Source organism: Triticum dicoccoides, chromosome 6A (genome assembly GCF_002162155.2).
Source record: "Triticum dicoccoides isolate Atlit2015 ecotype Zavitan chromosome 6A, WEW_v2.0, whole genome shotgun sequence".
NCBI lineage: Eukaryota > Viridiplantae > Streptophyta > Magnoliopsida > Poales > Poaceae > Triticum > Triticum dicoccoides.
This window is the reverse complement of record NC_041390.1, coordinates 625259286-625279985: the sequence shown is the minus strand read 5'-3', so window position 1 is coordinate 625279985 and position 20700 is coordinate 625259286. Positions and strand designations below refer to the sequence as shown.

General features: G+C 45.0%; 1 pseudogene; it reads right to left on the bottom strand.

Annotated features, from left to right (window-relative positions):
* Positions 1-13479: 13479 nt before the first annotated feature.
* Positions 13480-20700, bottom strand: part of LOC119316172 — a 15240-nt pseudogene continuing 8019 nt past the window's right edge.

The window sequence follows — 20700 nt, the reverse complement described above, 5'->3', positions numbered from 1 at the left end:
TGGGTGTGTGTGTGTGTGTGTGTGTGTGTGTGTGTGTGTGATTTTGCGAAAGAAAGGTAAAATTACAGTATAATCATCAAAGAAAGCCAATATTCGATCAAGCTAAGGAGCAAATACAATTCCGGCAACTACATTGATTGGGTGGTTGTTTTACATGGACTAATAAGCAGCTCAACAAGACTACAGACGTCCTTAATCGGGTATTATTTTCCACATCTTGGGACAAGGCATCTTGTTCTATTTTCGCCGGCTGTGGCAACTTTATTTATCATTACAGTTTTGCTAAGTCTTAGTCTGACTTAGACTTTGTTATTATATCTCAGTCGATGCTATATTCCTTTGATCTTGCATGGAGATCCGTACAAAAAATTTCTTTTCAGTTTTTTCTTCTTCTTATATACTGTACCACTTGACGGAGACTTGGTTAAGTCTCAGTCGACTAAGACCTAGACACACCCTTAGCATTATACCTTGGATCTTTTGAAGCGACTGATGTATCACATACCTTTTGTGGGACATTTTGCTTAATAATATGGCTGCATGCATCATTCAGATGTAGAGGCCGGGGGTGATCCTCCATTTTAAATGACTTTAGCTTCAAAGCATACCTATTACCTAACTCAATGATAATGTTTTTTTTAGGATCCAGCTTACGGTTGATCAAGCACAAGTCCAGACATCTCAACTCCTGCATCGAATATATCCTCTAAAATATAGTGGTACTATTATACTTCTTGCCATATGCATGCATGCAACTTATTTTTTTTTATAATAGCAAATTGGCAAGTACTAATAACCGTATGTATGGTATATATATGAGCATCTTGTATCTTTTTTACTCAGTCAGCTATTTTATAGGGGATTCTTATATCTCAAGATGTACTTATATCTCTTTTCATCAGAAATATAAACAAGAAAAACAATAACTGACGCAGACCACAACTAGGCCGAAAAACAAGAAAACATTCTGAAAATTGCAGAATCATTTCTCATGTATGTATCATGAAATGTACTTCCCATATATATGCCGGATCAAGCTACCTAGGAACCAAAAAATATTTTTAAATATAATTTTGATGAAATAATAACGCATTGACATGTAGATGAGCTCATATTGAAAATTTATTCAAAATAATAATAATAAGTTGTGAGCTACATAAGATCCACACATTTGGATGTGAAGATTATGTGACTGTGCTCCCCGTGGAACCCCTGGCATGGTACATCGTTCGGTTGAGAGGTACACCGGCCCGCGCAACGACGAAATAGTACTATTTGCGTCAGAAAAGCTTCTGCGACAACCATTGATGGGAGCACGCGGCTGCTCACGAACGCAAGGCGTGACTCGTACAGACAGTTTCAAGCGAGCGCCGGTGCGTGGTATCACCAGAAGCAAGCCCGCACAACATTTGGACTTGAGCTCGCCAGTCATGATTAGAAAATACTCACCACCGGATCCAAAACCTTCCATCTTGGCAAGGGTATCCGGGAAGATAATATTCACTCTACTGCAGCCATCCATCAAGATCCGGGGGAGCAGGAAGCCCTCCACAATTGGATCGATCACGAAGGCAAACTTTCCCGGGTGAACATAAAGATTGGGAGATCAAGGTGATGGAGGAATGGAGGAGTTGATATCTGGTCGACAAGCACTTACCGCAGCTTCACGGTTTGGAGTAAGCATGTTGGAAGCGCAGGGGGACACTAGCTCCGACCACCAACTCTAAGGATATATAGTTTTTTGACATGAGTCCTTTTACGGTACTCCCTCCGTTCACTTATGTAAGTCGTTTCAGACAACTCAAAATGAGCTGTTTTGTATATTGTCTGAAATGTCTTCAACGTCTTATAAAAGAGAACAGAGGGTGTAGTTCATTTTTGTTGGATAGTCCATGGCCCGGGCGATGGCTGGAGAGAGGACAGGACGCGGGAGCTGCCGTTTACGCTCCCGGTGGAGTGGGGGATGGTTGAGGGGTGGGGTGCTCACCACGGTTACGTTAGAATGCTGTGGGTCTGGTTGACGAGGAGCCGGTGAACACACAGCTCCTTCGATCGTGCCGCCCAGCAAGCCAACGTTGCCTTCGTCGTCTTCGACGTTCAGGTACATATGTAGCTCGTGCTTGCTTCCATTTTTCCATCACTACTTCAAAACTGGTACGCCGCTAGCCGGTTGATCCTGAAGGGCGAATAAGCCACGACGACAAGCCGGGCACGTCAAGTGCGGGTATGGGCGCGCGCTGGACTTGCCGGGCACGTCGGGTCCGAGGACTAGGGCGTGCGTGTGTGCGTGCGTTGGGTGCATGGGCGTGTCCGTGCACCAGGGTAGTGTGTGTGTGTCTATTGGCGAGCCGTGCGGGGCGATCGGGTCGCCTGGTTGATGCTCAGCGCGAGACGCGGGCGCATGCGAGTGTGTAGCGGGCGTGGCGAGAGCATGCAGGGCGTGGAGTAGATCGCGGGCGAGTGGAGGCGTGGGTGCGTGCCCAGTGCGCTGGCTCGGGGGTATGAAGCCACGGGGTGATCGTAGTAACAGATGACACTGTCGAGTTCGTGCTCGAGGAAACCAGGAGGCGTTCGTGCGCCGGCAAAACTGCTGTGTCCACCACTTTTCTGAATTTCTCTGAACCTCTTCTTCCTCCTTTCGCTGATCGAGGCACGGCAAGCTAGAGCGAGCTGAGTGAGAGGGAGAGGAGAGCTGCAGCGAGGCAGTGGCGGTACCAACAGATCCTTGGATTTGAAATTGACTTCCAACAATGACAGCGAATTAAATTGCCACTCAGTTGAGGACTTGAGGTTGGCTGGGCGTACGTGGTTGATGTTTTGTAGTGTTAAAGTTTTGCATGGATTCCAAATTTTTTCGTTTTTTGTGTTGTAAATCGAGACGAGCAGTGGTTGGCGGCATCATCCTGCTCGTCGACCTGCAACGCCTTACCTGAAGGCAGAGGCGCGACAAGGCACGAAGGCGTACTGCAGCGCTCGTCACGTGCGGGAGCACAGTTGGACATTGGAGTCCGTCGCAGGATGTGAGGGCGTGGAGCAGGGTCAGTCGTGTGCGGCAGCGACCGATTATCTATTTTTCCCTCGGTTGATCATAGGCATTCAATCTGGCGCTCGTGACTTCTAAACACAGCAGAAGTCTAAATCAGATCGAAACATTATCATGGAAGAAATTACAAAGCTGTCCTCGAGCCAAATCTAACCCGAATAATATCAATCGTTGGATGAACTTAATACTACCCATTACATCCCGTAGTATGATGTACCGTAAAATATCTCGACATGACATAGTTTGTTTTGTGGTTGCTTACCACATACATCATGTGAAACTCTAAGGTTAATTTCAAAGAAAAGTTACGGATTTTTTTGAAACAAACTCATCAATCTAGGTCAATATGATCTTGTGAGTTAGTTTAGTTGCACACCTCATATTATTTTATGTAAGCGTTAGAAGTTATTTGGTACATGTACATAATCAACATGTTTCAGTACCTTTTTTTAATTGCACAATCATGCATATACATATTTTAGTTTTCCCGAACTTGCATACTCAGAGTTTGTGGTATTTGGTCAGCCTCTGGGCTGTTTAGTTGGTAGTAACTTGTGAACATGCCCTATGCATATTCTTCTTACACTCATTGGAGACTGAATTCACAAAATGGATTTCATATTGTGCATCCTGCCTTTTTTACATTTTCATGATATAATATGAATTTAACCATCCTTTGAGTGTAGTGTCCTGATTCATGATGACTTTCATGATTCAATTGAGAAGAAGTACATGGAAGGCTTTTCCCCCTCTGAATAAGGCTTTGGTGTTTCTCTGTTCAAATTTTGCTTGTTCTGATGTTAGCATCTAAAGAACCAAAACATTAAAGAAAAAACAAGAAGGGAAAAAATGGACGCATATCTCTCCTTCATGCATTCAATAGGACACCTCCGCCGGTGCACCATGCTCCAGCGACAATGGAGACCATCGATCTTGGTATGCAAGCTGCTGGCGCATCCGCGGCTTGGAGATGTTGACCATGTCTCCTTCCACCCCCACACCAGTGGCGCTCAATGCAGATCTATGTAGAGGCAAGGATGTATAGGAAGATAGCACCTGGTCAGAGAGGTCTCCAGATTAGATTTAGACCCCCCCCCCCTCGGTTCTTTGTGTTGGTCCATAAAGTGATGCGATATTGCTACATCGCTATGTGTAGATACCTTGGAGGCATCATATTCTTTGATGCTATTTCGGGCACATCCTCGCAAGGAGAAAACTCTCGTGACCTGAAGGTATAACCTAGATACAGGAGTTGGAGGACTTCATCGATCTCGTTAACATCTCCGCCATGCTGACGGATCGTCGATGATATGATCTTGGTACCTGAACTTTGATAGCGATCTTTGTTGTTTTAGAGTAAATAGTGATCTTGGGTTTGATTGTGCTACGTAAAACACATTCCCCTACGATTGAACACCTTCCTCTATCGATATAATGCCATTGTATCTTCAACCCGGCTATTTTAGCAGTTCTTATATCACCGCATGTACTTATATCTTTATTACCAAAACACATGTTCTCTAGGTTTTTTGCTAAAAAAAGTCCTCTATTATTTGAAAGGCCGAAAGCTGAGTTATATAACAAGAAAAATAATAGTCAACACAGCCTTACAATTAGTCCGAGAAGAAAAACAGGAAGACTTCTCATATTGGAGAACTGTTTCTCATATACTTGTCATGGAAACTACTTTTCGTATACAAGTAGGACCAAGCTATCACTCTGGCTGGATGAGGCTTGATGGCGAAAGTAAAAAAGAATATATATTTTCATATTTACACAATTTTCGTAAAAATAATCAAACATGTACATGTACAAGTGCTTCTGCTCTATGCGGAATTTCATTCACATTTTTGAAAATTCGTGAGCTACATAGCAAATATGTAGTGAATTATAGGTCCACATATTTTTCTTTTCTATTTAGTCCACAAAAAATCACGTTTCTTCGCCGAATTACACATGTGGATAGTGAAACATGCCTAATGGTGGCCCGGCTCCAGGAAGATCGTTCTGAAAATTTAGTTGTGTACATCCCAAAAAGAATTATAGCAAAATTAGTGAATAGACATACACATGTATACTACATACTAGCAAAATTTTACAACAATATACTTTCATATGTGGCATACAAAAAATGAAAAATGTGTATTTCGTAATGGACAGAATAGTTTTTTTTTGTTGTTTGGCCAGAATTTTGTTTGCTGGGTAGCTTAGAAATCGCATTATTTAAACAAAAGATCACTGTTCCGTATTGAACACATAATTTTTTTCACAGAAAGTGTTTTGAATATTTATTTTTTGGAACTTTTGAATATGATTGTTGCTTTTGTTTCAAAATAGCTTACTCCTGGAGCTCGTCAGCCATAAATCCGCACCACTAGTGATCATCTTTTTTTTTTGAGAAACACTAGTGATCATCTATATACCCTTCAAGAAACCTTTGGTTTTTTTTTCTTTCGGAACTCCAAAACATGTTTCAGCTTTTGTTTTTTGTTTTTTTAAGAAATGAGGCCGGTCGGCCCATGAGTACTTAATAATTAATTAATATGCTAAGTACTACTTAATTAGTTATGGGCCAAAAACGTGCAGTCCACTAAGGCAGATACGTTGGTGACACCGATGGAGAGTAGTATGACCTAGCCGCCGCGTGGCTGGTTGCTTCGTGGGAAAGATGAAGGCACGACGGTTCTTGAACGTGGTGACGGAGGGATGCCGCGACGGATGGGCGCTGAGCCGCATCTTCAACCCCAGGAAGCACCTCTTCTACCCATCCACAGCCCAGGCGCAGGAGAAGGAGGGCACGTCGGAGGAGGACTACGACGGTGTCTTGCGACTGCCCACGCCCAGCCTCAGGTTCAAGCCCTCCTCCCTCCCAGGCTACTACGACATGACGAGCTTCGACTTCTTGCCCTTCTACCATGGCACAGGCGAGGGCGGAGGCGGGGATGGAAATGGACAGAAGTTTCGGCATCATGGAAATGGACGGATGGGGCAGCGGCGAGGAGTGTGTTGACACGGTGGTCCTGCTCACCGGAGTCGAGTTGGTGCGAGAAGGACCCAACCTGCGGATGATCAAGCACAAGTCCAGACGTCTCGACACCTAGCTACATCAACTCGGTCTCCGTGCTCTGAATCTTAGAGTACTTCTTGACAGCATCCACATCTACATGCACCTTAATTCATAGTAGTAACAACTCTTCTATTTATTTTGATACACCAATATAATTACCCGCCAGTTGAAAATTAGTGGACTGATAATGATCTATGAACACCTTCCTAGATATATTTCCATCTTGGCTATTTTAGCAATTCTTATTTCTATCTCTGTAATTAACACATGTCTATAGTACTTGAATGCCCCAAAGGAGCAGACATATAAGGACGAGGATTTAAAGCATGCAACTGCGGGGCCACTCAGGTCCTGGTGCCGCCTTTTCATTTTGCCTACCAATTTTCAAAGTTCTGCATGTTTTAAACGAAAAATCCACATTAAGTTTTGTTTTTATATTCGTGCTTCTCGTCACCAGCGCTTTCACCGGCTCGGCTTGCCCAGTTGAAGCGGCTGCAGGACAAGGCCGCCTGCCGGATGAAAGGGCTCATCGTCCTTTATCTTTTACTTTTTTTCATATCTTTTTCTGTTTCTTCTTTTTGTTTTCTTTAATGCGCGTTTCTATAATTCATGAACCTTTTCTCTAAATTGATAAACATTTTTTTGAACTTTTTTCAGATCCGATAAACTTTTTTTAAAATTTGATGAACTTTTTTCAAAATCAATGAACTTTTTTTAAATTTGATGAACTTTTTGCAAATTCAGTGAACTTTTTTCCAAATGCGATGAACTCTTTTTTAAGTCCGATGAACTCTTTGGAAAAGTTGATGAACTTTTTTTAAATTCAATGAACTTTTTGCAAATTCAATGAACTTTTTCCCAAATTCGATGAAATCTTTTTTAAATCCGATCAACTTTTTTGAAAAGTTGATGAACTTTCTTAAAATTTGATGAACTTTTGTCAAATTCAGTGAACTTTTTTTCCAAATTCGATGAACTCTTTTTTAAATCCTATGAACTCTTTTGAAAAGTTGATGATTTTTTTTTAAATTCGATGAGTTTTTTGCAAATTCAATGAACTTTTTTCCAAATTCGATGAACTCTTTTTAAATCCGATGAACTCTTTTGGAAAAGTTGATGAATTTTTTTAAAATTCGGTGAACTTTTTGCAAATTTAGTGAACTTTTTTCCAAGTTCAATGAATTTTTTTCAAACTCATGGTCATTTTTAATTGTTGTGAACTGTTTTTTTAAATTAGTGCACTTTTGTTTTCAATTTCATGAACTTTTATTTTTGAATTCATGAACTTATTTGAATACATGAACACTTTTTGCATTGGCTAACTTTTTTATGAATGTTCGTCAACTATCCAAATTTGTTCACAGTTTTTCCATACATTCACGTTTTCATTAATGTTTTCAAATACGTCAAAATCTAAGCGAGGGGATGTACAATAAGTAGCTCTGCTAAATTGGTTCTTAAATCATTTCGCGCTGAAGTGAATCATTAGCAGCATTTATGTGTACCGGTTCGCCAAACTCGAAGTCAAGTGTGAGGTCGCGAGTTTGATTCACAGAGAGCCACTTTTTTTTGGTGCAATAATGCAATTTCTTCTACGTGCACGTTCGTGGGCCGGCCGAGCAGGCGCTGCCGCAGGCGCCAGCTGCCTTCGGCGGCGCTGAAGGCGCCGAATAGGCGCTCCCCGACGGCCGACTTGACCGGGCCAATTCGCAAGAAAATAGGCGGCCCATGCTCATAGTAATTATGGGTTGGCCCATACGCATAGCACAGGTCCGCCAAAAGCACGCACGATTACTAAAAAAAAGCACGCACGTATTGGATTGGATCCATCGCCGCCTTCTTCATCTCTCCACCGATCGAAGGAAAAAAAAAGATGAAGGCGCGGCGGTTCCTCAACATGGCGGTGGACACATACGGCGGCGGCTTGCTGAGCCGCATCGCCAATCCCAGGAAGCACCTCTTCTACCCATCCATAGCCCAGGCGCAGAAGCACCAGATCCAGCGAGCGGCAGCGGCCGCAAAGGCGAAGGAGGAGGACAGCACGCCAATGGCGCTTGAGGAAAACTACGAAGGCTTGTTGCGGCTGCCCGAGCCTAAGCTGAGGTTCAAGCCCTCCAATCCCCCTGGCGGCCGCGGCGCGAAGGTCGACCTCTTTCCCTTCTACGGCGGCGCCGGCGGGGGCGAGGGCAGGTTCCTCTATGTCGATGAGTCCGGCATGGCCGCGCTCTACGACGCCGATGCCTCCACCATCAAGATGGTGCCCGGCCTCATCGAGCACAGTGGGTGGTGCGAGCCAGTCTTCTTCTACGTCACCCATACCGATGCCGACGACCCCACTCGGCCCGACATGCTCTACATCATGGATGAAGAGAGTCGCAGCTTTGATGCCCTCGTCTATGGCGACCCCCATTCGTCGCCCTACAGGAGGGCCCACTGGCAGGGGTGGCATTGGCGCCAGCTCCCTCCGCCGCCGGCCAACGACAACTACCCTATTCAGACCGATGCCCTCGTCCATGGTCAAAATGGGGGCGGCACCGTATACATCTCTGTCGGCCGTCCGCGCACCTACTGGTTCGACATGTGCTCTGGCATCGGCGAGTGGACGAAGGCCGGCGACTTGGTGCTTCCTTTCTTTTCTCGCCCTTGCATGTCCCCGAGCTTGGCGGCGACCTCCTATTCGGCATTGAGAGCGAGCACCCCTACCGCTTTTGCGCCGTGGACGTCTCTGGCACTAAGATGAACATAGCTCCTGTGTTGCGACACGCATGGCAGGACGTCGACCCACTTCCTGGTTGGCATCCAACACAATATAGCCTTGTGTACCTTGGGGATGGAAGGTTTTGCATCCACAGAAGCTTCAACATCATCGGCCAGGGTGCATATTCATCAGACTGGGAAATCGTCGGCACGGTGGTCCTGCTTACCGGTGTGGAGGTGCTGCGCGTGGGATCCGGGCTCCAGATGATCAAGCACAAGTCCAAACGCCTTGACTCTTGCATCGACTACGTGATATAGAAATATATAATAGTTTATGCTATGCTTGAGCATGCATCTTTAGCATAGTAAGAATATGACTCTTCTAGGGCTCTTTGAGCGATTTGGTTTTGTTTGTTTGCATCACATAAAAATTCTTTCAAAAGGTTTAAATGCATGCGAAAATTTCATATGGGTGTTGTCCAAATGAATCTTTATAGAAAATTCTATAGAAGTCAATTATACAAATCAGTCGACCCACATTGCAAAAGTTCCTAACCATTCTAGTCCTCAAGAAATCATATATAAATCATTTGATTTGGAGAGTATTTATTTCAACTAGAGAATACCCCGTGTGTTGCTATGAGAATCAGTTGATAAAAATTTGGGTTGATAACATTAGAAGCAAAATTGAAAATACATATGACTTATTATACTTGATTATGTATAGTTGTAAAATATCTATTGAACATAAGTAGAATAGTTGAATGGAATTTTTTTTTCATGCATGGTTGAATGTTTTGGTGGTTTTTTCTCCATGAATGCTTGCAACTTGAGGTGGGCCTTCTCCCATTCATGACTGTATAGTGAGGTAATTAACATGCTTGCAAGTTGAGATAATTAAGTTAGTGAAGATGAATCTCTTAGATACTTAGGATACCATATTTATGTGTTTGTTACAAGTTACTTTCAGTTAAAATTAGGTGACTAATAAAAACCTCTCCCCGTGTAAATCTAAAGATCTACTTATATCTATATTATCAACGCATGTCAGCTAGTATTCAGATGACCCGAGGAGCAGAGATATATAAGAAGAAATACAATAATCAGCGCATGCCATACGAAAGAAAGAAGATATTCTCAAGTTGGAGGGCATGAAAATGGGTCGTAGCAGACATGAAATGCACACCGGTCCGTTTGCGTAGCGCGTTGAACCGTGATTTTTACGACTTGAATGACCGACATAAAATCAAGTCCTAAGCATTTGAAGCCTCCAAATTTTATACGAAAATCCTTTGGTTTGAGAGAGTATTCAACTCTGCTATTGCAGGAATTCTTGTATCCGAAGATGTACTTATATTTGTAAAGATGCACGTATAGCCTGATGTTCAAAAAAAAAAAGATGCACGTATAGCCCAGTTTCAAATCGTGCTACTTGATAACAGGCCGGCCCATGCACGCACGCACACAAACATAAAATGTAGTCACCATATAAACCTAAGTGTACCTGCGTAAAACCCATATGCGCCAGAGATGACCTAGCTAGCTAGCCGCCGCTTCGTTCGTCTACCTTCGACTTTTTCTTCTCCGATGGATCTGTCATCCGTGTGTCCCGAGGGAATTACAGGGAGAAAATGAGCAGATCGATATGAAGGCGCGACGGTTCTTGAACGTGGCGATTGGCCAATACTACGACGGAGGGTCGCTCGGCCGCATCACCAACCCCAACAAACACCTCTTCTACCCCTCCACGGCTGAGGCACAGCAGCACCAGATCCAACGAGTGGCGGCTGCCAAGGCGAAGGACAAGCCGAGGAAGAGCACGGCGGCGGCGTCGTCGGACGACGATTGCGATGGCACGTCGGCGCCGCCGGAGAAGGACTACGACGTCTTGCGGGTGGCCACGCCCAAATTCAGGTTCAAGGCCTCCTCCCACCCGGGCGGTAGCACGGAGATGCTTGACTTCTTTCCCTCTACGGCGGCACCGCCGGGGCCGAGGAAAGGATCCTCTGCATGGACAGCAATGGCATGGCCGCGCTCTACAACGCCGACGCTGCCACTATCCAGATGATGCCCAGGCTCGATGAGCCCAAAAGGTCGGAACCTATCTCCTTCGTCACCCACGCCGCCGACCCCGGGGCCCTCTACGTCATGGATGGCGCGGGCCGCAGCTTCGAGGCCCTCGTCTACGGCGACCCCGACTCGCCGTGGTTCCGCCTGTTTGCGTGCAATGACAGGCACCTATGGCACTGGCGGGCGCTCCCACCTCCCGCACCCCTCGGCGTCGGCCATGGCAGAAGTAAAAGCTCCATCTCCATTGAGTCCTATGCACTTCTTCACGGCCACGACGGCAATGAAGATGCTTCTAGTGGCAGCAGCACCACCATCTGCGTCTCGCTCAGAGATTCTGGCTCCTCCTCCAACTCCGGGGGGAAGGCCGTCCCGGCCGGCGGCACCTACTGCTTCGACACGGGCACCGGCGAGTGGACAAAGGCCGGCCGCTGGAGGCTGCCCTTCTCGTCCCGTGCCCTGCACGTCCCTGAGCTTGGCAACAATATCCTGTTCGGCATTGATGGTAACAATTCCTACCGTTTTTGCGCCGTGAATGTCTTGGGCGCCATGAGGACGAACGGGTTGGCCCCGGTGTTGCAGCATGAGTGGGAGGACGTCGACCCACTGCCAAACTGGAGCTTGCAGCACCACAGCGTGGCGTACCTCGGGGAAAGAAGGTTTTGTATCCACAGAACCTTCGGAGTCATGGAAATGGACGGATGGGGCAGTGACTACGACTCCGTCGACACGGTGGTCCTGCTCACCGGGCGTGGAGGTGGTGCGACAAGGATGCAAACTTCGGATGGTCAAGCACAAGTCTAAACGTCTCAACGACGACAGCTACTTCGTGTTTTAAAATATTTTGTATCTTTGGCAAACTGCTCACATAATCAAATGGATTTTAGGTATCTAGGACGAATTCACTTGGTTTCGAACATGGAATAATGCCAAATTGAAATGTTAATTCCTTCTACAATATCATGGACCGAATTAAACTCATGCCTTTATCATGCCTTTATCGCGTCCTCAATGCGGGAATGATAAAAGGCTTGATTCCTTATCTCTAGCCCGTGAACTTTATGGACATTAGGATAGATCACAGTGCTGTTAAGTGAAAGAGAACAACTCAATCTCGCTATAACAACTATAGAGTGACCAGTTAGATAGATCATGTTAGGTTGGTTGAAATGGTGGCCCGACATCAACTCTGAAACTAGACCTCTGCGCGCAACGCTTTCATATCCAAGAGATGTTAAAAGTGCCGTGGCCTGCCCTCTGCACGCAAGTACTGAACTGAAGCACGCTTGATCGATTGGTCAATCTTTTTTATTTTTGAGGGAAAGCCTTCATGGCATGCTTTTTTTTGGCGAGGGATGATTTATTGATTGGTAAATAAAGTTACATTATTCACAAGCACAGGGAATAAGAAGCTAGGGTGTTGGTCAACCCAATTACAAGCAGCAATTTTAGAGGAATAGCAATCCTTAGAGATTTCATGAGCAACACTGTTGGCTTCCCTAAAGCAATGCTGAAACTTAACACTTCCTATATCTCTGGCCATGTCCACGCAATTTGCATAAATTGCAGTGTAGAGAATGTACCTTGAGCCTAGCTAGCTCCCCAGCCGAGGGCATTGCCTAGCCTGGCTAGCCACCGGCAACCTCCCATAGCCTGGCGCGTGTATTTAGTATCGACGCGCGCGTACAACATCGATCGAGCTCAACAAGGAAGCCACTCGCTGCCAAAGGATTCAAATAAGAACTCGATGGAGAGCCTGAGGGCATCGCCAGGCTACGCGGCTGGCAAGCATGCCTGGGGTTGATTTCAGGGCGCTACGGCGGCTAGGACACATCGCCGGCGTACAACCTGAAGAGCATCCAACTGGGGTGATCCACGCATGGCGTCGGTGTTCAGCAGCTGCGCGCAGTCCCGCGCCGTGTTGAGGCGCGCCGGGAGGTGCCAGACGTGTATGCGGCGCCCGGCGCGGGGACATCGGGGGAGGAGAGGATCAAGAGGAAGACGAGATGGCTGCAGGTTAATTGTAGGCAGCAGCTCCGTTGGAATGATGCTCAAGAGTACGAGGCAATTTATAAATCGTGCGGAATACTCGTACATACAGTATATAGCACTCATGTTTGTTACACACATACAAATCGATAGAATAACCAAATGCTGCTCGATCCAGCCTCAACTCTGAACTGAATTTACACACACATGCATGCAGTTGAAAGGAAAAACACACTAATTAAGGCCGTACGTAGAAAACGTACAGGAGCAGCAGTTCCTTAGGGCATGTACAATGGTAGCATATGGATACATATGCCTCATGACAAAAAGTAATTTGAAGCATATGTATTGATTTTTTCTCCCCAATGCAAACTACTACTAGTGGACCTCATCAAAGAATAGAAAGTGACTCTCACTATACATGCATCCCTCCTTTTCATTTCAACCTTTTCAACTTTATGCATTGGACCACACTTTTTGTCTCTAAGCACCCGCCTTCTGGAAAGGATCCCGCTTCCCCATCCGAACCTACTTTTTCTGTTATCCGATCCTACATGGCATGTGAGGCATCACCCTGGGGCTATGCATTGGCCATGCCCTTATTAAGACGCGCACCTCACCACCAGTCCGCTACAACTTTGATCTGACTGGACTCAGTGGAGAGAGCCTGAAGCTGCTCCACTGCACGTTCCATTGCTGGGTTGCCTTTGTCACCATAAAGCTTGACCTCTTTAAGGTTCTCCAAGTTCTCGAGGCCGACAATCCTCGTATCCCTGTCAAAAAACCACAACACAAGCGTCTCGAGCTTTGTCATTGACCCTTTCTCGAATGCGAGCATGGTGGGACAGTCGACCACCTCCAGGATCCTCAGCACCGGGAAGCTGTGTTCACACTAGTAGAAAAATGGGCTTTGGTCACAGGGCAATATTCACATTAGTCCCGGTTCAGTCACGAACCGGGACTAATGTGAGCATTGGTCCCGGTTCGTGCGGCCAGGGGCCTGCCGGGCCTCGTGGGGGCTTTGGTCCCGGTTCGTCCGGCCCCTTTGGTCCCGGTTGGTGGGACAAACCGGGACCAATGGGCCTCGCTCCTGGCCCACCACCATTGGTCCCGGTTGGTGGCTTGAACTGGAATCAAAGTCTCACCCTTTAGACCCGGTTCAATACCACAAACCGGGACTAAAGGGTTGGTCCTAGTTGCGGTCAGAGTTTAGTCCCACCTCGCCAACCGAAGGGCGCTCACACCGGTTTATAAGCCCGTCCCTCTCTGCCTTGTTGAGCTCCTCTCAAAGTGAAAATAGATGCCCTTATACAGGGAATTTGACCTAAATTCAGAGTAAATTTCTTTAAATTTCATAGAAATTTATTATGAATTTAGGTTGAATTTTCTCTATAAGCGCATCTATGTTCATTTTTTTATAGTATATAAACCTTAATAAAATAAAATAAAATAAACTATAGTAAATAAAATAAACAAACCTTAATAAAATAAATAAAAATAGTAGCAGTAAAATAAATAAAAATATAATAAATAAAGTAAAATACATAAGTAATTATAAACAAAATGGAATAAAATAAATAAGTTTTTCGTTGTAAGTAGAAACAAAACAAAATAAATAAAGCAAAAGAGAAAACAAAAAACAGGGGAAAAAATTATGCCACCTACTGGGCCACCACGGCCTGAATACGACTTGAAACCCATCCATGAGCCAGGATTCAGGCCCGCAGAAGGCCCAGTACGCCCCACAGGCAAAGAGAACGGTTAGGCCCGAAAGCCTGCAGTTGAGAGGAGCTCGAGAGGGTGGGCGCAGCAGCGCTTATAAACCACTCTCGAGCTCTCTCAACTAGCGAGGTGGGACTAAACTTTTGACGCGGGGCAGCACAAGGCCTTTGATCCCGGTTGGTGCCACCAAACCGGGACTAAAGGGGGGCATTGGTACCGGTTCGTGGCACCAACCGGGACCAATGCCCCCTCTTTAGTCCCGGTTGGTGCCAAGAACCGGGACCAATGAGTTGCCTATATATACCCCATCGCCACAGCAGAGCACTCCACAGTGCTCTGTTTTTTCTGGCCAACGAGGGGAGGGCATTTGGGTGCTCTAGCTCACCTCCTATGCACATGAGGTGTTCGATGAAATGTCTGAGCCACACTAGTTAATCTTTCTCCTCTCGAAACTCGACCTTCGATCTCCATTTTCCCTGAGATTTGTCTAGGTTTAGCGGTCCGTCACGCCCCTTCCCCGTCTTCACCGCCGTCGATCGCCCGCGCCGATCTCGTCGCCAGCACCACCGTGGTGAGCGTCTTGTTCTTATCTTCTTTCTGAAAGAAAAAATATTCTTACTTTAGATAGATACTTGTCTAATTTTGTTACTTTTATTATTCCTTCTTATTACATAGTGCGATGGTTTTGGTATCCGCCCCCGTCGGCCCTCGTCCTGTCTATGATTCGGATGTGGTATATATTATCTTTTTATAACTATTTGGTTCATTTATTGTTTATGATAAATATGCCGACCAACGTGACATAGATTTTATTTATCTAGGAGGTGGTTGAACCGGAAATTCCAACCGACCCTATTGTCGAGAGGTTAAATTTAGTTGAAGAAGAAAACAATTACTTGAAGAAAAAATAAAAAAAATTGAGGAGGAGAAGATGATATTGGAGTTGCATGTTGCGGATGTCGTCGATGATCACAAGATCAAGATGGATGCAATGCGCTTGAAGATTAGAAAGATTAGAAAATATGTCATTCATACCGAGGCTTGGTATCATTATGCCGTTGGATCAATTATTACCATGGTTGCGATTATGATCGCATTTGTTTTCGCATTGAAATGTTTTACATAGTTTCAATGTATGATTTAATTAATTAGATGCTCTGGAGAGCTATATGTTGTTAGATGAGAACTATGTATGTACTTTGGTTTTAATGTGATGATGAACTTCTATTAATTTGGTCACTTAATTATCTATTCATGATGTTCTGTAATGGTTTTTGACACACTTAATTATATATAATGCACGCAGATGAACCGGCAATGGATGTACGGTGACAGACACACCTCCGAGTACATTAAGGGCGTGCATGGTTTTCTCGAAGTGGCTGAGGCAAACAAGCAGAATGGTTTTATGTATTGTCCATGCCCTACATGTGGGAATACGAAGTCTTACTCTGACCGAAAAATCCTTCACACCCACCTGCTTTACAAGGGTTTCATGTCACACTATAATGTTTGGACGAGGCACGGAGAAATAGGGTTTATGATGGAAGACGGCAAAGAAGAAGAGGACGATGACAACTATGTGCCCCCTGAATACGGTGATGCTGCAACAGGGGAAGCTGCTGAAGATCAAGAGGAACCAGATGATGTGCCCAATGATGCTGCAAGGGGGGAAGCTGCTGAAGATCAAGAGGAACCAGTGCCCGATGATGATGATCTCCGCCGGGTCACTGTCGATGCAAGGACGCAATGCGGAAGTTAAAAGGAGAAGCTGAAGTTCGATCGCATGTTAGAGGATCACAAAAAAGGGTTGTACCCCAATTGCGAAGATGGCAACACAAAGCTCGGTACCGTACTGGAATTGCTGCAGTGGAAGGCAGAGAATGCTGTGCCTGACAAAGGATTTGAGAAGTTATTGAAAATATTGAAGAAGAAGCTTCCAAAGGATAACGAATTGCCCGACAGTACATACGTAGCAAAGAAGGTCGTATGCCCTCTAGGATTGGAGGTGCAGAAGATACATGCATGCCCTAATGACTGCATCCTCTACCGCGGTGCGTACAAGGATCTGAATGCATGTCCGGTATGCGGTGCATTGCGGTATAAGATCAGACGAGATGACCCTGGTGATGTTGACGGCGAGCCCCCCAGGAAGAGGGTTCCTATGAAGGTGATGTGGTATGCTCCTATAATACCACAGTTGAAACGTCTGTTCAGAAACGAAGAGCATGCCAAGTTGATGCGATGGCACAGTGAGGACCGTAAGAAAGACGGGAAGTTGAGAGCACCCGCTGACGGGTCGCAGTGGAGAAAAATCAAGAGAAAGTACTGGGCTGAGTTTGCAGCTGACCCAAGGAACGTATGGTTTGGTTTAAGCGCGGATGGCCTTAATCCTTTCGGGGAGCAGAGCAGCAATCACAGCACCTGGCCCGTGACTCTATGTATGTATAACCTTCCTCCTTGGATGTGCATGAAGCGGAAGTTCATTATGATGCCAGTTCTCATCCAAGGCCCTAAGCAACCCAGCAACGACATTGATGTGTACCTAAGGCCATTAGTTGAAGAACTTTTACAGCTATGGAATGGAAACGGTGTACGTACGTGGGATGAGCACAAATAGGAGGAATTTAACCTGCACGCGTTGCTGTTTGTAACCATCAACGATTGGCCCGCTCTCAGTAACCTTTCAGGACAGACAAACAAGGGATACCACGCATGCACGCACTGTTTAGATGACACTTAAAGTATATACCTGGACAAATACAGGAAGAATGTGTACCTGGGCCATCGTCGATTTCTTTCGACTAACCATCAATGTCGAAAGAAAGGCAAGCATTTCAAAGGCGAGGCAGATCACCGGAAGAAGCCCGCCATGCGTACCGGTGATCACGTACTTGCTATGGTCAATGATTTACACGTAATCTTTGGAAAGGGTCCCGGCGGACTAGCTATTCCGAATGACGCCGAGGGACACGCACCCATGTGGAAGAAGAAATCTATATTTTGGGACCTACCTACTGAAAAGACCTAGAGGTCCGCTCTTCTATCGACGTGATGCACGTGACGAAGAACCTTTGCGTGAACCTGCTAGGCTTCTTGGGTGTGTATGGGAAGACAAAAGATACACCTGAGGCACGGGAGGACCTGCAACGTTTGCACAAAAAAGACGGCATGCCTCCGAAGCAGTATGAAGGTCCTGCCAGCTACGCTCTTACGAAAGAAGAGAAAGAAATCTTCTTTGAATGCCTGCTCAGTACGAAGGTCCCGACTAGCTTCTCGTCGAATATAAAGGGAATAATAAATATGCCAGAGAAAAAGTCCTAGAACCTAAAGTCTCATGACTGCCACGTGATTATGACGCAACTGCTTCCGGTTGCATTGAGGGGGCTTCTACCGGAAAACGTCTGATTAGCCATTGTGAAGCTATGTGCATTCCTCAATGCAATCTCTCAGAAGGTGATCGATCCAGAAATCATACCAAGGCTAAGGAGTGATGTGGCGCAATATCTTGTCAGTTTCGAGCTGGTGTTCCCACCATCCTTCTTCAATATCATGACGCACGACGTAGTTCATCTAGACGACGAGATTGTCATTCTGGGGCCCGTATTTCTACACAATATGTTCCCCTTTGAGAGGTTCATGGGATTCCTAAAGAAATATGTCCGTAACCGCGCTAGGCCAGAAGGAAGCATCTCCATGGGCCATCAAACAGAGGATGTCATTGGGTTTTGTGTTGACTTCATTCCTGGCCTTAAGAAGATAGGTCTCCCTAAATCGCGGTATGAGGGGAGACTGACTGGAAAAGGCACGCTTGGAGGGGACTCAATAATATGCAGGGACGGATATTCCTGGTCTCAAGCACACTACACAGTTCTACAAAACTCTACCTTGGTGACGCCGTATGTCGATGAACACAAGAACAGTCTGCGCTCCAAACACCCGGAGCAGTGTGACGACTGGATTACATGTGAACACATCAGGACTTTCAGCAGTTGGTTGGAAACACGTCTCAGAGGTGACACCACTGTTTGTGATGAGTTGTACTCGTTGTCCAGGGGACCATCTTCGACTGTATTGACTTACAAAGGATACGAGATAAATGGGAATACATTTTACACGATCGCCCAAGATCAAAAGAGCACCAACCAAAACAGCGGTGTCCGCTTTGATGCAACAACCGAGAGGGGAAAGGACACATATTATGGTTACATAATGGACATATGGGAACTTGACTACGGACATGATTTTAAGGTCCCTTTGTTTAAGTGCAAATGGGTCAATCTGTCAGGAGGCGGGGTACAGGTAGACCCACAGTACGGAATGACAACAGTGGATCTGAACAATCTTCGGTACACTGACGAACCGATCGTCCTAGCCAATGATGTGGCACAGGTTATCTATGTGAAGGACATGTCTACCAGACCGAGAAAGATAAAAGATAAGGAAGCGAATACATCATACGATGAGCCAAAGCGCCACATAGTTTTTTCAGGAAAAAGGGACATTGTGGGAGTGGAGAGCAAGACAGACATGTCTGAAGATTATGAAAAGTTTCATGAAATTCCTCCCTTCAAAGTTAAGGCTGACCCAAGCATCCTGATAAACGATGAAGATTATCCATGGTTACGGCGCAATAAGCAAATAACACAAGCGAAGAAAAAGTGAAGACTTTATCCCGCAACTATTATGATGATACCATGCCAACTTTGTAATAGACGAGTATGATACCATTGTCCGTTTTGTACACGAACTGCATCTAGTTTTTGCCGTAACCCTCTCAACTTTCTTGTACATGCTATGTGGATGAAATGATGATATCATGCCAACTTTTAACCTTTTCAGAGTTCATTTGAAATGCTTTTCAATTTTAGGGTCTTATAGCTCAAAATAATTAGTAAATGCATGAAAAATAACAAATGAAGTCAGAAAGGGTTGAAAATTGATGATGTGGCTTTGAATGGTGCATTTTGAACACATAAAAAGTCAGGAGTTCAAATAAGTTTTAAAAAATGAAATCCCTTTGTAATAGACGAGTTTCCGTATGAAATCCTGATACTTCGAAAGAGATAGTCCGTTTTGTATACGAAGTGCATCCATTTTTTGCCGTAACCCTCTCAACTTTCTTGCACATGCTATGTGGATGAAATGATGATATCATGCCAACTTTGAACTTTTTCAGAGTTCATTTGAAATGCTTTTCAATTTTAGGGTCTTATAGCTCAAAATAATCAGTAAATGCATGAAAAATGGTGCATGAAAAATAACAAATAAAATAAATAAGTAATTAGAAACAAAATAATATAAACTTTAATAAAATATATAAGTAGAAACAAAATAAAATAAACATTAATAACATAAATAAAATTTATGAAACTAAAATTATCAAAGTATTTTCTGTTCAAAACATTATAAGCAACCTCTAGTATTATTGAAACTAAAATTATATAAAATTGATGCAACTAAAATTATCGAAGTATTTTCTGTTCAAAATCATTGAAAGCAAAAATAATTTTCATAAAGAACTTTTTTTGTTAGAAACTTTAATAGCAAAAAGAATTATCATAAAGTAAAATAAATAAGTAATTAGAAACAAAATAAAATAAAATAAATAAGTTTTTGTTGTAAGTAGAAACAAAACAATATAAATAAAGCAAAAAGAAAACAAAAAAACAGGCAAAAAATAAAAATTATGCCACCTACTTGGCCACCACGGCCTGAATACGACTAGAAACCCATCCATGGGCCAGGATTCAGGCCCGCAGAAGGCCCAGTAGGCCCACAGGCATGTACAGAGAGGTTAGGCCTGTAGGCCTGCTTTAGAGAGGAGCTCGACAGCTCAGGCGCACCGCACCTTATAAACAGGTGATGCTCTCTCTCAGCTAGCAAGGTGGGACTAAACTCCCACCACCACGCCGCTGTGCAAGGTCATTGGTCCCGGTTGGTGGCACGAACCGGGACCAATGCCACCCTTTGGTCCTGGTTTGTGGCACCAACCGGGACCAATGCCCCCCCTTTAGTCCCGGTTGGTGCCACCAACCGGGACCGAAGGCCGCCGCTTCCCGCCCTTTGGGCTGCTGAAAAGAGGCCTTTGGTCCCGGTTGGTGGCACCAATCGG